Source organism: Aquarana catesbeiana, linkage group LG11 (assembly GCF_042186555.1).
Source record: "Aquarana catesbeiana isolate 2022-GZ linkage group LG11, ASM4218655v1, whole genome shotgun sequence".
NCBI classification, from domain to species: domain Eukaryota; kingdom Metazoa; phylum Chordata; class Amphibia; order Anura; family Ranidae; genus Aquarana; species Aquarana catesbeiana.
In genome coordinates this window covers 167,032,397-167,048,883 of record NC_133334.1, presented here as the reverse complement: position 1 = coordinate 167,048,883, position 16,487 = coordinate 167,032,397, and the positions used below count along the sequence as shown (strand labels likewise).

Sequence of the window (16,487 nt, the reverse complement as noted above, 5' to 3'; positions counted from 1 at the left end):
TTTGTTTTTTTTATTTTATATATTTTTTTTTTACTTTTTTTTTTTTTTTTTACACTTTTGTTTGTAACTGTAACTTTTATAACTGTAACCGGTTCCAGGTTCGGGTCTCTCAAAATGCGATGGCATCTTGGGAGACCCTGTGAAAGTGTGCCTAGTCTGTGAAGTGCTGTAGCCTACGCTAATACTCAACTAGTGTATGGTAGCGTTCAAAACATTCACCAATGCAAAGACCAGGATTGTCAGGACAGGAAAGACAATAATAGCGGCTGTCACGCCTATATCCGCGCTTGCTGCAGACACAACATCTTTTTTGGGGGGCTCGTTGGGTAGGGGTACTTGGGAGGACATAAAGAAAATGCCTCTCATGCAGCCGGCTTACTGCATTTGGTTGGGGAAGGTGAGGTGGAGCACCGTCTGGAAACAGAAGGGCTCTGACGATCTCTTCCTGGAATTTAAGGAAGGATCCAGTCCGTCCTGAAGCTCTGTATAGCACATGAGCGTTCAGCAAAGCCAATTGAAATAAATAAACAGACACTTTCTTTTACCAGCGTCTGGCCTTAGGGGCAATTAGGTACGTCGCCAACAACTGGTTGTTGAGGTCCACCCCTCCAATATTTTGGTTATATTCGTGGACACAGAGGGGTTTCTCCACAACACCAGTCGCCGTAGTAATTTGGACCGTCGTGTCTGCATGAAGGGAGGTAAGAACGAAAACATTCTTAATATCCCTCCACTTCACAGCAAGCAAGTTATTACACTTCAAGCAGGCTCTCTCCCCCAGCCTAAGATGTGAATCTACAAGGCGCTGGGGAAAGCCCCGGCGATTAGGTCACATGGTGCCACATGCTCCAATCTGCTGATCAAACAAGTTACTAAAAAGTGGCACGCTCGTGTAATAATTGTCCACATATAAGTGGTACCCCTTTCCGGATAAGGGTGACACCAAGTCCCACACAATCTTGACAGCACTTCCTATGTAGTCAGGGCAGTTTGTCAGCTCTACGTGGCTATCTTTTCCCTCGTAAACCATAAAACTACATGTATAGCCTGTGGCTCTGTCACAGAGCTTATACATCTTGACCCCGTATCTGGCACGCTTGCTGGGAAGGTACTGTTTGAATGACAAGCGGCCAGAAAACTTAATCAGGGACTCATCAATGCAGACAACTTGATGGGGCGTAAACAAGTCTGCAAAATGTTGGTTGAAGTGGTTTACGAGGGGCCGAATTTTGTAGAGCCGATCGTATCCAGGGTCTCCACGAGGACGACAGAGTTCATTGTCATTGAAGTGCATGAACCGCAAGATCTGCTCGTAACGTCCACTGGTCATGGAGGCAGAGAACAAGGGCATATGGTGAATTGGGTCAGTGGACCAATATGACCGCAGCTCACTCTTTTTAGTTATGCCCATGTTGAGGGAAAGGCCCAGAAAGAGCTTAAATTCAGAAACCGTAATTGGTCTCCAATCTCTGGCAAGGGAGGACTGGGAATAGTGGCGATGTGTTGACCAGCGTACAAATTGCTTTGGTCCACAATAGATCTATAGAGATCTTCGGTAAAAAACAGCGAATAAAAAAGTGACATACAATCAACTGTTTCCACCTGAATGCCGGGCTGGCCAGTGAATGGGGGAAGTACGGGTGCTGCAGAAGTGGGTTCCCAATTAGGATTGGCGAATGCAGCAGGATGGGCACGACGGGCCTGTGTTCATCTTCTTGGTGGCAGCGGGACACTACTTGTGCTTGCCACCTCACCAGCTTGAACTGCACTTATGGGACTCGCCACGTCACCACGTGATACTGCAGTGCTGGATTGACTACGACCAGGGTGTACTAGGCCGCTGGTGCTTGCCAGTTCACCAGAAGGAATAGCGGCGCTAGTACTGCTCTGCTCCATACGAGGGACCTGCGGTTCTTGCACATCAATGACAGAAGAAGAAGATTGGGGTCCGGTACGCCTGACCTTAGCAGGGACCACAAATCCATAGTCAGAGCTATCTGTCATGGAGCCGCTGTCCTCTACAGGATCGTATTCTGAGCTTGAATCTGACAGATGAGTGACTTCCTCTTCACTATCTAGCTTCACTATCTGTCATGCTCAGAAACGTGTAGGCCTCTTCACTAGTGTACCTTCGATTTGCCATTTTGGGCTCTAAATTTAGTGGTACACTAGTGAGACTAACAGGTAAAAAAGCTCCTGACTGTTAGTGACTATCAAAACGCTACCAAAAAAACTGTTAGCGATCGCAGGGATCAGGCCTGACTCTGCGAACACTGCAGTTATGTGTGTTTAGTGTTTTGTAAGTGACAGTGATCGTTCGGCCGGGCTGGGCTGGGCGGAGGGGTAAAACGCAGGTGCTAGCAGGTATCTGGGCTGATCCCGCTAACACTGCGTTTTTGGGAACCCTAAACTGCTGGGGACGCTAGTATAGATCTAATCGGATCAGATATTGATATGTTCAGATACTATACCACTATACCACTATAAGGGAGGTATATGCTGCGTGCATGGGTGTTAGCAGTACTGGCACTAACTTGACGCTGCCTGGGGCGACGCATACCCTATCTGATCCTAAAACGTAACTTATATCACCGCCGGGCGATCAGGGGGTTAAACCTTTATTAGGTAATAAATGGCGTGTGCCCTGAAACTATAAAAAAACAAACTAACTAACCAGCGTCACCCGTAACAGTTATACGGTGATCACTGGTGAAAGGGTTAACTAGGGGGCAATCAGGGGGTTAAAACCTTTTATTAGGTAGTATATGGGGGTCCCTGACGCTATAAAACGCTGATGGCAAACCTAAATATTTACCTCCCTAACGAGCGTCACCTGTGACACTAATACAGCGATCAGAAAAACGATTGTTTACATGGCAGAGAAAGATTGTCATTCGTTGGGAGTGATCGCGAGGGGGTGGCCACGAATGAGTGGCCTCCCCCTTAGCACAGATCGCTCCCCTAACGATGTCGACCACCTCGGGCACCGTACCAGGTACATGATTTTGCCTGCCCTTGCCATTCTGCGCAGTATATCTGCGTTAGGCGATCGGCAAGTGGTTAATGTAATGTCTGGTCCCGGCAATATGGATGAAAATCATTGAGAAAAAAGGCATGCGTACCCCCCCAAGCCCATTACCAGCCCCTTTGGGTCTTGTATGGATATTAAGGGGAACCCCGCACCCAGATTAAAAAAAGGAAAGGCGTGGGGCCCCCAGGCCCTATATACTTTGAACAGCAGTATACAGGCGGTCCAACATAGGGAAGGGTTAGCACCCTTGTAACCTTTGTTTTGCTGTCTGTGCACCTGTTTAGAAGATTTCACCTCACTTTCTGTCCCAATGACAAATGGATTTTGAAAATTTGGGGTTTTTAGTGAAACAAGGAACTCTTACAGCAGAGAATTTCCCTTCCTAGTGGTAGATTTCCTCTCACTTCCTGTTGTCTCCTTCTGTTTGAAAGTAGGAGTCGTTTGTAAGTTGGATGTTTGAAAGTAGGGGCCTGCCCTACCCTATATACTCTGCAGAAATTTGGGCCTTAGGTGTTGGTGCTGCCACAACACTGTAAGCCCTCACAGTTACTCTTGGTGGGCGCAGGAACAGGCCCTGCTGTATAATATTAGATCAAGAATTGTAATTACATGCCCCTGTTGAACAGGGGCTGAAAAATTGGGCCTTAGGCACGGGGGCTGGTGCCACAACACTGCAACCCCTCACAGAAACTAGTTGGAGCGCATGAATAAGCCCTGCTGCAAATTATTGCAGCAAAAATTGTAATTACACTCCCCTGTTAAACAGGGGCAGAAAAATTGGGCCTTAGCCACTGGTGCCACAACACTGCAAACCCTCACAGATACTCTAGAGCGCAGGAATGAGCCCTGCTACAAAGTATTGCATCAAAAATTGTAATTACAAGCCCCTGTTAAACAGGGCCAGAAAAATTGGGCCTTAGCCACTGGTGGCAGTGCCCAGAACTAAAAATGTTCTTACAAGCATCGGTCGAATGGCCACCTTCTCCACCGCTCCTTCTGTGACTGACCGAAGCCTCAGCAACACGATGTTCAGGACCAGGCATTTGTAACCTCCCAGGCTCTGGAAACGCGTTGCACAAACCTTTCTGCAAGGCCTCCTGAAGGTGTTTCATCCTCTGCTCCCTCTGCGACGGCAACATAAGGTCAGCAACCTTACCCTTGTAACGTGGATCAAGGAGGGTTGCCAGCCAGTAATGATCCCTCTCCTTGATACCACGAATACGAGGATCCTTCCGCAAGCTTTGCAGGACCAGGGAGGCCATGCAGCGTAGGTTTGCTGAGGCATTCGGTCTGGAGTCCTCTGGGTCACTAAGGACGACATGATCCGCAGCCACCTCCTCCCAGCCTTGTACAACTCCATGGGTTTCTTGGGTCTGTAAATGATCCCTTGAAGACTGCTGCTGATGCTGAGTGCTAGGCTCCAACTCCATGCTGACACAATCCTCCTCCTCCTCCTCATCCTCTTCCTGTGTGATCAGCGGGCCAGCAGGAACACTGTCTGGATAAAGAGGGCCTTGAGAGGTAAGGAAGTCCTCCTCTTCCTCCCTCTGTTCTGCCTCAAGTGCCCTGTCCATTATTCCATGCAGCGTGAGCTCCAACAGGTAGACACTGGCGTGGGGAAAAAACCAAGCTCCCCTGACCCTGTCCTGGTGCCATAGTCGCACAAGTACTCATTGATGGCCCTCTGCTGTGTGTGCAGCTGCTGCAGCATGGCCAACATTGAGTTCCACCTGGTGGGCATGTCACAGATTAGGCGGTTCTTGGGCAGGTTAAATTCCTTTTGGAGGTCAGCCAGCCGAGCACTGGCATTATATGACCGGCGGAAATGCACACAGATTTTCCTGGCCTGCCTCAGGAGATCCTGTAAGCCAGGGTACCTGCCCAAGAACCGCTGCACCACCAAGTTAAGGACGTGAGCCAAACAGGGCACATGGGTCAGGTGTCCCTGTCGGAGGGTGGAGAGGAGGTTGGTGCCATTGTCGCAAACCACCATTCCTGGCTTAAGCTGGCGTGGCGTCAACCACTGCTGAGCCTGCCCCTGCAGAGCTGACAGAATCTCTGCCCCAGTGTGGATCCTGTCCCCCAAGCACACCAGCTCAAGCACCCCATGGCATCTTTTTGCCTGCGTACTTGCGTAGCCCCTTGAACGCCTACGGAACACCGCTTGTTCCGAGCACAAATCAGCACAGGAAGAGGCCATGGAGGAAGAAGAAGAGGAGGGGGTGGAGGAGAGAGGTGTGTCAGAATCACCACTAGTAGCATTTTGGAGGCATGGTGGTGGAACAACCTCTAACACTACTGAACCCTGTCCTGCATCCTTCTCAGCTGCCAGCAGAGTCACCCAGTGGGCCGTGAAAGATAGGTAACGTCCCTGTCCATGCCTGCTGGACCATGAGTCAGCGGTAATATGCACCTTACCGCTGACCGCCCTGTCCAGCGAGGCCAAGACATTGCCTTCCGTGAAAAAAAGTGGCGTTTGGGAACCTGCCACTGAGGAACCGCACATTCCACAAACTCATGGAAAGGGGCAGTCTACCAACTTAAAAGGCAACAATTCAAGTACTAGCAATTTAGCCAAGCTAGCATTCAACCGCTGGGCATGTGGATGGCTGGGAGTGAACTTCTTTCAGCGGTGCAGCAGCTGGGGAAGGGAAATTTGCCTGGTGCAATCGGACGTTGGTGTACCAATAGCAGATTGCCTGCAAGTACTTGGCAGTGACACACCTAATGCTACACCTTCATTCCTCTCAGTGCAGGTTTCTGAGAGGACTGAAGGTATAGTGGGGTTGAAGATCCCAGCTGATGAGGAGCAAGGAGAGGTCCGCTTTGTTCTTTGGTGTGGGTCTTTTATGTATGCTTGCCATGGACTGCATGGCAGGTCGACATATGTCTGGTCAAGCATGTGGTGCCCAGGCGGCTGCTGTTTTGGCCATGCGAGATACGCTTCAGACATATGCTGAAAATAGCAATGGTGCAATCTGCTGCACACGTCTCAAAAAAGGACCACACCAAAGAACTTTTGGAATAACGCGCAGAGACAGCAGCGCCCTGCACATGCGGAGCTCTGCGGTGTGATGCAGTCGGTTGGCTGCCCTTAAACTGGCCCCTGGAGGGCATCCTGCCTCGTTGGAGATGTGCCTCCTCCTCCTCCTCCACCTCCTCTCTCCTATCAGGCACTCATGTAGAGTCAGTGACCTCATCATCCCCTCCCTCCTCGTCACTGGAGCATACCTGGCAGTATGCTGCAGCTGGGGGAACATGACTGGCAGTTTGCTGTCCTTCTTGGGCACCCCCTCTCTTTGGGCTCACTTAACTGCCTTCCTCAAGCTGGGTACATCATTGGATCCCTCAAAACGCTGCGCATCCTCCTGCAGCATGTACCCAACACTGTGCTTAAACAGTTCGGGGGACTCCTCAGGACATGATGGGGCTAGGGAAGGAGTGACTGATGCCATTGAGCCGAGGGAAAAGGCCGCTTTGGCAGCTGATTTGGCAGACAAAGTACCCTGAGCCTGGGTGAGAGAGAATGAGGAGGATGAGGACAGCTTGGTCATCCACTCTACCAACTCTTCTGCATGTTGTGGCTCAACATGGCCGACTGCCCAAAAAAAGGACAAGTGTGCCCCACGGCCACGTGCTGATGAGGATGCACCGTGTCCACGACCAGCACTGTTGCCTCTAGACACAGAGCCTGCTTGCCCTCTTTTATTGGCATGTGCGTGTCTGCCCCTCCTTGTTGGCCTTCCAGACATACTGTCTTTGATGTATTAGAATAGGTACACAAGGTATTGTCTGCAGTCAGCTTTAGCTGCACACTGTGCCCAGTATACAGTACACTGACTTAATAAACTGCAGCTTAGCTCAATCAACTGCCTGTATTATTAGGAATAGAACAGGAATAGTCTGCAGTCAGCTTAACCTGCACACTGAGCCCAGTATACAGTACACTGACTTAATAACCTGCAGCTTAGCTCAATCAACTGCCAGCCTATATTATTAGGAAGAGAACAGGGATGGTCTGCAGTCAGCTTTACGTGCACACTGAGCCCAGTATATAGTACACTGACTTAATAAACTGCAGCTTAGCTCAATCAACTGCCAGCCTATATTATTAGGAAGAGAACAGGGATGGTCTGCAGTCAGCTTTACGTTCACACAGAGCCCAGTATATAGTACACTGACTTAATAAGCTGCAGCTTAGCTCAATCAACTGCCAGCTTATATTATTAAGAAGAGAACAGGGATGGTCTGCAGTCAGCTTTACGTGCACACTGAGCCCAGTATACAATACACTGACTTAATAAACTGCAGCTTAACTCAATCAACTGCCAGCCTATATTATTAGGAAGAGAACAGGGATGGTCTGCAGTCAGCTTTATGTGCACACTGAACCCAGTATATAGTACACTGACTTAATAAACTGCAGCTTAGCTCAATCATCTGCCAGCTTATATTATTAGGAAGAGAACAGGGATGGTCTGCAGTCAGCTTTACGTGCACACTGAGCCCAGTATACAGTACACTGACGTAATAAACTGCAGTTTAGCTCAATCAATTGCCAGCCTATATTATTAGGAAGAGAACAGGGATGGTCTGCAGTCAGTTTTACCTGCACACTGAGCCCAGTATACAGTACACTGACTTAATAAATTGCAGCGAGACTAACAGGAACACTCTGAAGTGAGATCTAGCTAAACTGAATACAGTATATATATATATATATATATATATATATACACACAACTCCTGGGATGCATATATATACTAAATACACTGACTGCAGCTACCTGAATCGCCTGCCTGCTCTATCTAAATGAAATGAAATGACACTCTCTCTCTCTATCTCTCTCACACACTGCAACACACTACATAAGGCCGACACGCAGGCGGCCTTATATAGTGTGGGGCGTGTACCTACTCCCCTGAGCCATGGTTGGCCAAAGGCACTCTACCTTTGGCCAATTATGGCTCTAAGTGCTAACGGCGCTGTGATTGGCCAAAGCATGCGGGTCATAGTGCATGCTTGGCCAATCATCAGCCAGCAATGCACTGCGATGCCGCAGTGAATTATGGGCCGTGACACGCCACTCGAATTTGGCCCGAACGGCTCATAATGTTCGAAATTCGGTGAATGGCCGAACAGCCAATGTTCGAGTCGAACATGAGTTTGACTCGAACACGAAGCTCATCCCTACATGCCAACCACTGCTGAGCCAGCTGGGGAGGAAAGTAACATGGAGGTAAACCGGAGGAGAGGAGCAACGCCAGGGAACACATAGATCAGCTAATAGGCAATAATATCTCCACAACTTGCACCCTGCCAAAGAAGTAAGTGCTGACTTAAAGGGATAGGGCAGATGCAAATAAAGTTTTGACCAGGAAAGGAGAAATAAGAGAGAAAAGAGGAAATGGCTCTTTCTGTTTTTTTTTTCCCACCGAATGCACTAATATGCAAACAGAATTGAATGCTCTAAAAGTGAAGAGACATCTGCAGTCCCAAAAGAACCACAGAAGGGACTTCCTACCTTATTAGCGCGTTTAGCGACCCAAGGATAGGGACTACGGCTGGGAGAGGTTGAACCCAGATGGAAACTGCCCAAGGCAGAGGTAAGGACATCTGACTTGCATTCACTGACCATGAGGTATGAAGGAAAGAAAGGAGAATGCTGGTGGTATTTAAGTCTCTTTTTAAAATATTATTCACTGGTCCCAAGGGAGGACATCCGGGCGGAGCTCATCACAGGTATACTGCTGGGGAGGTACCAGGAAAAGGTATTTTATAATGTGTTTTTTTTTTATATCTATGCACAAATGTTTTGCCTTTCATTTCTATTTTAACCACATCCTGCCCGGCCCTTTAGCAGAATGACAGCTGGGTGGTGGTTTCATTATCCTGACTGGGCATCATATGACGTCCAGTAGGATAAGTGTCATGGTTATGCAATAGAGTTTTGTCTGTCAGCTTACCTGTCTCCATGTGTTCATCTCTAAAGACCAGCTGACTCTCACCTGACTGCTTTTATAAACTCTCCTCTAGCATGGCTCCACCCCAGCTCCTATCAGAAAACTCTATATTAACCTCTGCACTGCAGGCCAGCCCTGCTGATCAACCCTTGTGTGTTTTGGCTTCCTGTTCCTGCCTGCCATGTGCTCTAAGTTTGTTTCTGTTACCGACCTTGGCGTGTTCTCAACTATTCCTGTCTGCTCGTGACCCTGACCTTTGGCGTGTTCCCGACTATCCCTGTTTGCCTGTGACCCTGAACCTTGGCGTGAACTCTGTTGTCCTTGTCTGCTTGTGGCCCTGACCTTGGCTTATTCCCTTACTATCCCTATCCTCCTGTTGCCTACTGTGGGTGTGAGCTGGGGGACCCTGGGGGTCGCAATCTGGAGCCAGTTGCAGCCCAGTCCATCCTCACCACTAGAGGCTCTGGTGAACACCTGCTGGCTCTTAGACTCCACTCCGCAGGGAATCTTACGCTCTAACCCCGGTGGGATCCATGTTTGTGTTCCAGCGGCCGCGCCTTCCTTACCACCCTGACTCCCATCTGCAGCAGTCAGCCGTAGGGTCCACTACCTTGTGGTGCAATCCTGATCCCAACGGTGTGCATCTGTCACCTAGCCTCAAGGTGACCTGACAATAAGCTGCTCGCGCGCACCCCCGAAGGGCGCGCACCCCCGAAGGGCGCGCAGCGAAGCGATTGGTAGTGTGGTGTGTTGCTCTGACACACTGCATCTCCAATCTCGGTAAAGAGCCTATGACGTAGGTTCTTTACCATGTGATCAGCTATGTCCAATCACAGCTGAACACATTGTAACCAGGAAGTGCCAGTTATCGGCTTTCCTCTATTCGCGCCGACAGGGCATGAGTAGAGGAGAGCCGATAAGTGGCTCTCCTGGTGGGGGGGGGGTCTGCGCTGATAATCAGCACATTGATTATTAGTGCAGACCTATCAGTGGTGCTCACGAGGACACCTCACCTAGTGTCTACCTAGAGTGGTAATCCATGCCCACCAGGGATGCCAATCCTTGCTCACCAGGGATGCCAATCAGTGCCCACCATTAATGCCTGTCAGTGCCTACTCATCGGTGCTGCCTATTAGTGCCATCTATCAGTGCCATCATTGCCCATCAGTGATGCCTATCAGTACCACCTATCAGTGCTGAATATCAGTACCGCCTATCAGTGCTGCATATTAGTACCTCATCATCAGTGCCCATTAGTGCCACCTCATCAGTACCCATCAGTGCTGCCTCATTAGTACCCATCAGTGCCTGTCAGTGAAGGAGAAGATGTACTCATTTACAACATTTTATAACATATAGGAAGAAAAATTTTTTTTTTTTTTTTAATTCGTTTTTTTTATTTGTTTAGCAAAAAACAAAAAAAAAACAGTCGTGATTAAATACTACCAAAATAAAGCTCTGTTTGTGGGGAAACAATGATAAACATTTCATATGAATATAGTGTTGCATTATTGCGCAATTGTCATTCAAAGTGCGACACTGCTGAGAGCTGAAAATTGGCCTGGGTAGGAAGGTGGTGAAAGTGCCCTGTATTGAAGTGGTTAAACTGCATGGATTGTTCAGGGTTTACAATTACTTTCATGTGTTATTGACTTAAATATAAAATAATAGTAATAATTAAATAAATATTTGATAACCATAACTTTTTGACATTATTGTGTTACCTCTCTTTTTTGAGAGCTTTTTGCTTCTGCTTTCTGACATCTGACTTACTGTCTGAGAGACCGTCCCTCCCTCACCCCTCCAAAGCAGCAGTTCCACAGAGGCATCTGTCAGCCGCATAAGCTGATACCTCTTCTATAGTCCCCGCTGGAATTTCAGGCATGCTGTTGATTTCACTCCGCCTCCTGGTCACTCCGAGTCCTGGTAGCCACGGCCCGGGGGATTCATAGCAGCGCTGCATGGTCAGTGTCACTGGGCACAATAGCAGATAGTAGCATTTGTATGGCCACAATAGAAGTTATATGGATGCAATAAGAGTTATATGGACACAATAGCATCTTTATGCTGTTGTGCCCATATAGCTGCTATTGTACCCATATAGATGCTATTGTGCCCATATAGATGCACAACAGCAGCTATATGGACACATCAGCATCTATATGGGCACAATAGCATAACAATGTTATTGTGCCCATAAAACTGCTTTTGTGCCCATATAGCTGCTGTTGTGCCCATATAGCTGCACAATAGCAGCTATATGGGCACAACAGCATCTATAAGGGCACAATAGAAGCTATATGGGCATAAAAGCATCTATAAGGGCACAATAGAAGCTATATGAGCATAACAGCATCTATAAGGGCACAATAGCAGCTATATGGGCACAACAGCATAAAGATGCTATTGTGCCCATACAGAATTTAAAATCTCCACTGGCTTAACCCAATGCTGCACAATGCAGGTGTAGTTTTTTTTTGTAATTGATCTATTGCCTAATTGTATGTTTATTTATACCTTCACTCGCTGTGGTCGTTTGCAGCATATTTTGCACGGTTTTGCATGTGGCTCAGATTGCCACGGCAAAACCAGGTACACCCCCCCCCCCCAAAAAAAAGTGCCAAATGTGGCAGTGGAAGGGGGCAGGGTGCTAACAAGTGGCGCTTCCCCTTAACAATACCACAAGCCACCAATAGGGAGGGTAGTTTGAAAGTAGAATTCCAGTTTGTGTCAGCCTTAAAAACTGCCCCCGCCCCCTTACCCCTAACACCTATGCTGACTAACCTATTTTCAGACTGCACCAATCTGGTCATGTTATCTCACCTGTGTGAGCCAGCAGCGTATGCAGGGGAGAGGAGGGAGCACCAATAACGACTGTGACATGAGAACCTATGGGTGACATCATCTGCCGTCGCCAAATCGCTTTCTCCCCTGCAGCCGCTGTTGACTGACACAGGTAAGATCACATGACCAGACCTTAATATGATGCCCCCGCCCTGAAAAAAGTTCTGCGGATGCCCATGGGTGGGAGGGTTGCCTTTGCTATACAGTATATTTGAAAAGATTTTATGTATGTTATTCAATCTAAACATTATTGCATTACCAAAAGTGAAGTGTTTTTGACCATCTCCTCCAGCATAAAGAGCGACAAGACAAGCGATATATGCTATGTTTGAAAGATACCTATCAGTTACTTTTCTATACAGAAATAGAAGGAGTTTAGCAGGTAGAGATCAGGTTAATGGGAGGAGTTCTAACAGACTAAGAGGAAACAGGAGGAGGAGAAGAGATATCTGGAGAAAGAGTGTGATGTAAGTGTTGTGTAATTCTTTTCATTTCAAGAAGGAACTTGCTATCTGTAAGTCTTAAGAGAAGGTGACTGTGTATATAATGTTATTTGTGTGCTTTCTCAAATATTTGTATCTTCAAGTCTTGCTGTGTAAAAATCTGTTTGATCTCTTTCATCATGTTACAGTGATACTTTGTGCCTGATTAGGGAGTGGCCGCCTTTCACAAACACTTCTGTTATTTGTGCTGAATTCTCAGTGCCTCTGCTTTTGTAAATCTTCAAACCTAAATCCTTCCAGACTTCCTGATCCTATGCTCATTTTAAAACGTTTTTCACTTTTACAATAAGAAGACGCGAGTCCCTTATATGCTAGCTAACGACTGGTGGCACGATATTTGTATCGATCAGTTGTTTGTAAAATAGGAAAAAATAATCTGAGAAGGATAAAGCCTAAGGCACATGATCCTTTTATGGTGCAATGCAACTCCCACATGAGCTGGCATGGATGGAAATGGGATTTCTTACTCCAAAAAAGTGCTAAGCAGTGCTTTAGTAACCAGGACTCTAGATTTTCTATGATGGTGGTATGCATGTAGCTTGACTGTAGGCTTTAAACGTAGTGCTATGAGAACATAAGGGGCTTGAACATTCTGTGAATACTGGTCTATAAGAGCTTATTTACACATGCATACGCGTATTTTCTGCATGGAACGCAAGTTTTTGCAGGCAAAGCTAACAGAAAATTCTACGTAAAATAAACACCTAAAGTACTCGAGTTTGGCCATGTTTAGATGCATACAATTCTTTCATTCCATTGAATGACTAAACATATACGTGTATATGCATGTAGATGTAGGTGTGTGTTTAGGCTCATTTATTATTTTTATTATTATAGTGCTAAAACTATATGCTGTGTGCATCTAAACGCACAGTTTTGTTTCTGCTCATGTGAATGAGCCATAAAAAGTGTTTTTTTGCGATAGTGCTATAGATATTGTAGATTGCATTCTACTTTTAGTCATTTCGTATTATTGAGGGACATTGCAGCCTACAGCTAAAGCTTTTTTTTTTTTTTTTTTTTTTTTAATATGACTTCCTCTTCACATTGGCCCTGTGGGGGAGGGGGGTGATGGACACAGACAGGCAAGGCGTCTTATCTAGGGAGAACAGCAGCAGTCAGGGTAGGATTTATAACCTGCATTATCATATAGATATATAGATAGAGGATAGCGTAAAATCCACTTTATTTTTATGTTTTTTGCTATCATACTGCTGTTCTGGCTAAAATGAAAATCACGATTTTTTTCGCTTAGACTAAAGATCACTATTCTTGCGGCATAACATCATCTTTCACATTATACAAAAAAATTGGGCTAACTTTACTGTTTAGTTTTTTTTTTGTTTTTTTTTTAGTTCATTGAAGTGTATTTTTTCTCCAAAAAATGGGGTTTGAAAGACCACTGCACAAATACAGTGTGACATAAAATATTGACATAAAATATTGCAACAACCACCATTATTCTCTGGGGTCTCTGCTAAATATATATATATATAATGTTTGGGGGTTCTAAGTAATTTTCCAGCAAAAAAATACTGATTTTAACTTGTAAGCAACAAGTGTCAGAAAAAGGTTTAGTCTTTAAAAGAGAAGTATGTTTTTTTGTTTTTTTTTTACCCATTCATAATTACCTAGGTGGATGCAGCATCAGTCTGATGCTGCATCTGTCCCCCGGCACCTCTGCACTGGGAACCATTACCCATTCATACTTACCTAGGTGGATGCAGCATCAGTCTGATGCTGCATCTGTCCCCCGGAACCTCTGCACTGGGAACCAAGCAATTGAACATCGCCGATGGCTCGGTTCTCACAGATCCCCAAGCAGAGAGCTGCTGACTGTCAATCAATAGCTCTCCTCTCCAGGGCTGGACTGGCCATCGGGACTACCGGGAGATTCCCGGTGGGCCGATGGCTCAGTCTGGGCCAGTTTCACTTTCAGCCGCGCATCGATCTACCCGTCAACCGCCGACAGCTGGCGCCTGACGGGTAGATCGAGATTAGCCAGGATGCAGAGTAGCGCAGGGAGCTTCTGTAGTAGTAAGTTCTCTCTCTCATGTCATCACGCTGTTCCCCGGCGGCCCCTCCTCTCTTCTTGTCTATACCAATTGGCTTGTACGATCATCTGGTATAGACAACATAGGTTGGACTTGATGGACTTGTGTCTTTTTTCAACCTCACCTACTATGTAACTATGTAACAAGAAGAGAGGAGGGGCCGCCGGGGAACAGCGTGATGACACGAGAGAGAGAACTTACTACTACAGAAGCTCCCTGCGCTACTCTGCATGCTGGCTAGTAAGATCTCACAATGTGCCCCGATGATGTTTCCCCCGATGTGCTATGTGCCCCATCATGTGCCCCGATGTGCTATGTGCCCCATCATGTGCCCCGATGTGCTATGCCCCATCATGTGCCCCATCATGTGCCCCGATGTGCTATGTGCCCCATCATGTGCCCCGATGTGCTATGTGCCCCATCATGTGCCCCGATGTGCTATGTGCCCCATCATGTGCCCCATCATGTGCCCCATCATGTGCCCCGATGTGCTATGTGCCCCATCATGTGCCCCGATGTGCTATGTGCCCCATCATGTGCCCCGATGTGCTATGTGCCCCATCATGTGCCCCGATGTGCTATGTGCCCCATCATGTGCCCTGATGTGCTATGTGCCCCATCATGTGCCCTGATGTGCTATGTGCCCCATCATGTTTCCCCCGATGTGCTATGTGCCCCATCATGTTTCCCCCGATGTGCTATGTGCCCCATCATGTGCCCCGATGTGCTATGTGCCCCATCATGTGCCCCGATGTGCTATGCCCCATCATGTGCCCCATTATGTGCCCCGATGTGCTATGTGCCCCATCATGTGCCCCGATGTGCTATGTGCCCCATCATGTGCCCCGATGTGCTATGTGCCCCATCATGTGCCCCGATGTGCTATGTGCCCCATCATGTGCCCCATCATGTGCCCCAATGTGCTATGTGTCCCATCATGTGCCCCGATGTGCTATGTGCCCCATCATGTGCCCCGATGTGCTATGTGCCCCATCATGTGCCCCGATGTGCTATGTGCCCCATCATGTGCCCCGATGTGCTATGTGCCCCATCATGTTTCCCCCGATGTGCTATGTGCCCCATCATGTTTCCCCCGATGTGCTATGTGCCCCATCATGTTTCCCCCGATGTGCTATGTGCCCCATCATGTGCCCCGATGTGCTATGTGCCCCATCATGTTTCCCCCGATGTGCTATGTGCCCCATCATGTGCCCTGATGTGCTATGTGCCCCATCATGTGCCCTGTGCCCTGATGTGCCATGTGCCACGTGCTGTAATGTGCCATGTAGCCTGATGTGCCCTAATGTGCTATATGCCCTGATGTGCCCCGATGTGCCACGTGCCCTAATGTGCCATGTAGCCTGATGTGCCCTAATGTGCCCCATAATGTGCCCTGATGTGCCCCATCATGTGCCCTGATGTGCCATGTGCCCCGTGCCCTAATGTGCCATGTGGCCTGATGTGCCCCGTGCCCTGATGTGCTATGTGCCCCATAATGTGCCCCATCATGTGCCCTGATGTGCCATGTGCCCCGTGTGCTGATGTGCCCTGTGCCCTGATGTACCATGTGGCCTGATGTGCCCCATGCTCTGATGTGCCCCATGCCCTGATGTGCACCATAATGTGCCATGTGCCCCATCATGTGCCCTGATGTGCCATAATGTGCCCTGATGTGCCATAATGTGCCCTTATGTGCCCTGTGCCCTGATGTGCCATGTGGCCTGATGTGCCCCGTGCCCTGATGTGCCCTGTGCCCTGATGTGCCATGTGCCCTGATGTGCCCTGATGTGCCATGTGCCCTGATGTGCCATAATGTGCCCTGATGTGCCCCGTGCCCTGACGTGCCCCGTACCCTGACGTGCCCCGTGCCCTGACGTGCCCGTGCCCTGATGTGCAATGTGCCTCGATGTGCCCCGATGTGCCCCGTGCCCTGATGTGCCACGTGCCCTGATGTGCTATGTGCCCTGATGCGCCCTGATGTGCCTTGTGCCCCGATGTGCTTTGCCCCGATGTCCTGTGCCCTGATGTGCCCTGATGTCCTGTGCCCCGGTGTGCTGTGCCTCAATGTCATGTGCTCTGATGTTCTGTGTC

The 16,487-nt window shown here is 48.1% G+C and overlaps 1 protein-coding gene across 5 annotated transcripts in view; it reads left to right on the top strand.

The window, feature by feature from the left end:
- The first annotated feature begins 8,499 nt into the window (after window positions 1-8,499).
- The window catches only part of LPCAT2 (lysophosphatidylcholine acyltransferase 2), a 521,286-nt gene continuing 513,298 nt past the window's right edge, over window positions 8,500-16,487 (top strand). Inside the window, exon 1 of one of the 5 annotated variants that reach the window (XM_073605020.1) lies at window positions 8,500-8,638. The gene's annotated coding sequence lies outside the window, so the exon portion shown is untranslated. Of the gene's footprint in view, window positions 8,639-12,094; window positions 12,354-16,487 lie in introns of those variants that run through there. The other 4 variants (XM_073605019.1, XM_073605022.1, XM_073605018.1 and 1 more) reach the window with 4 other exon arrangements.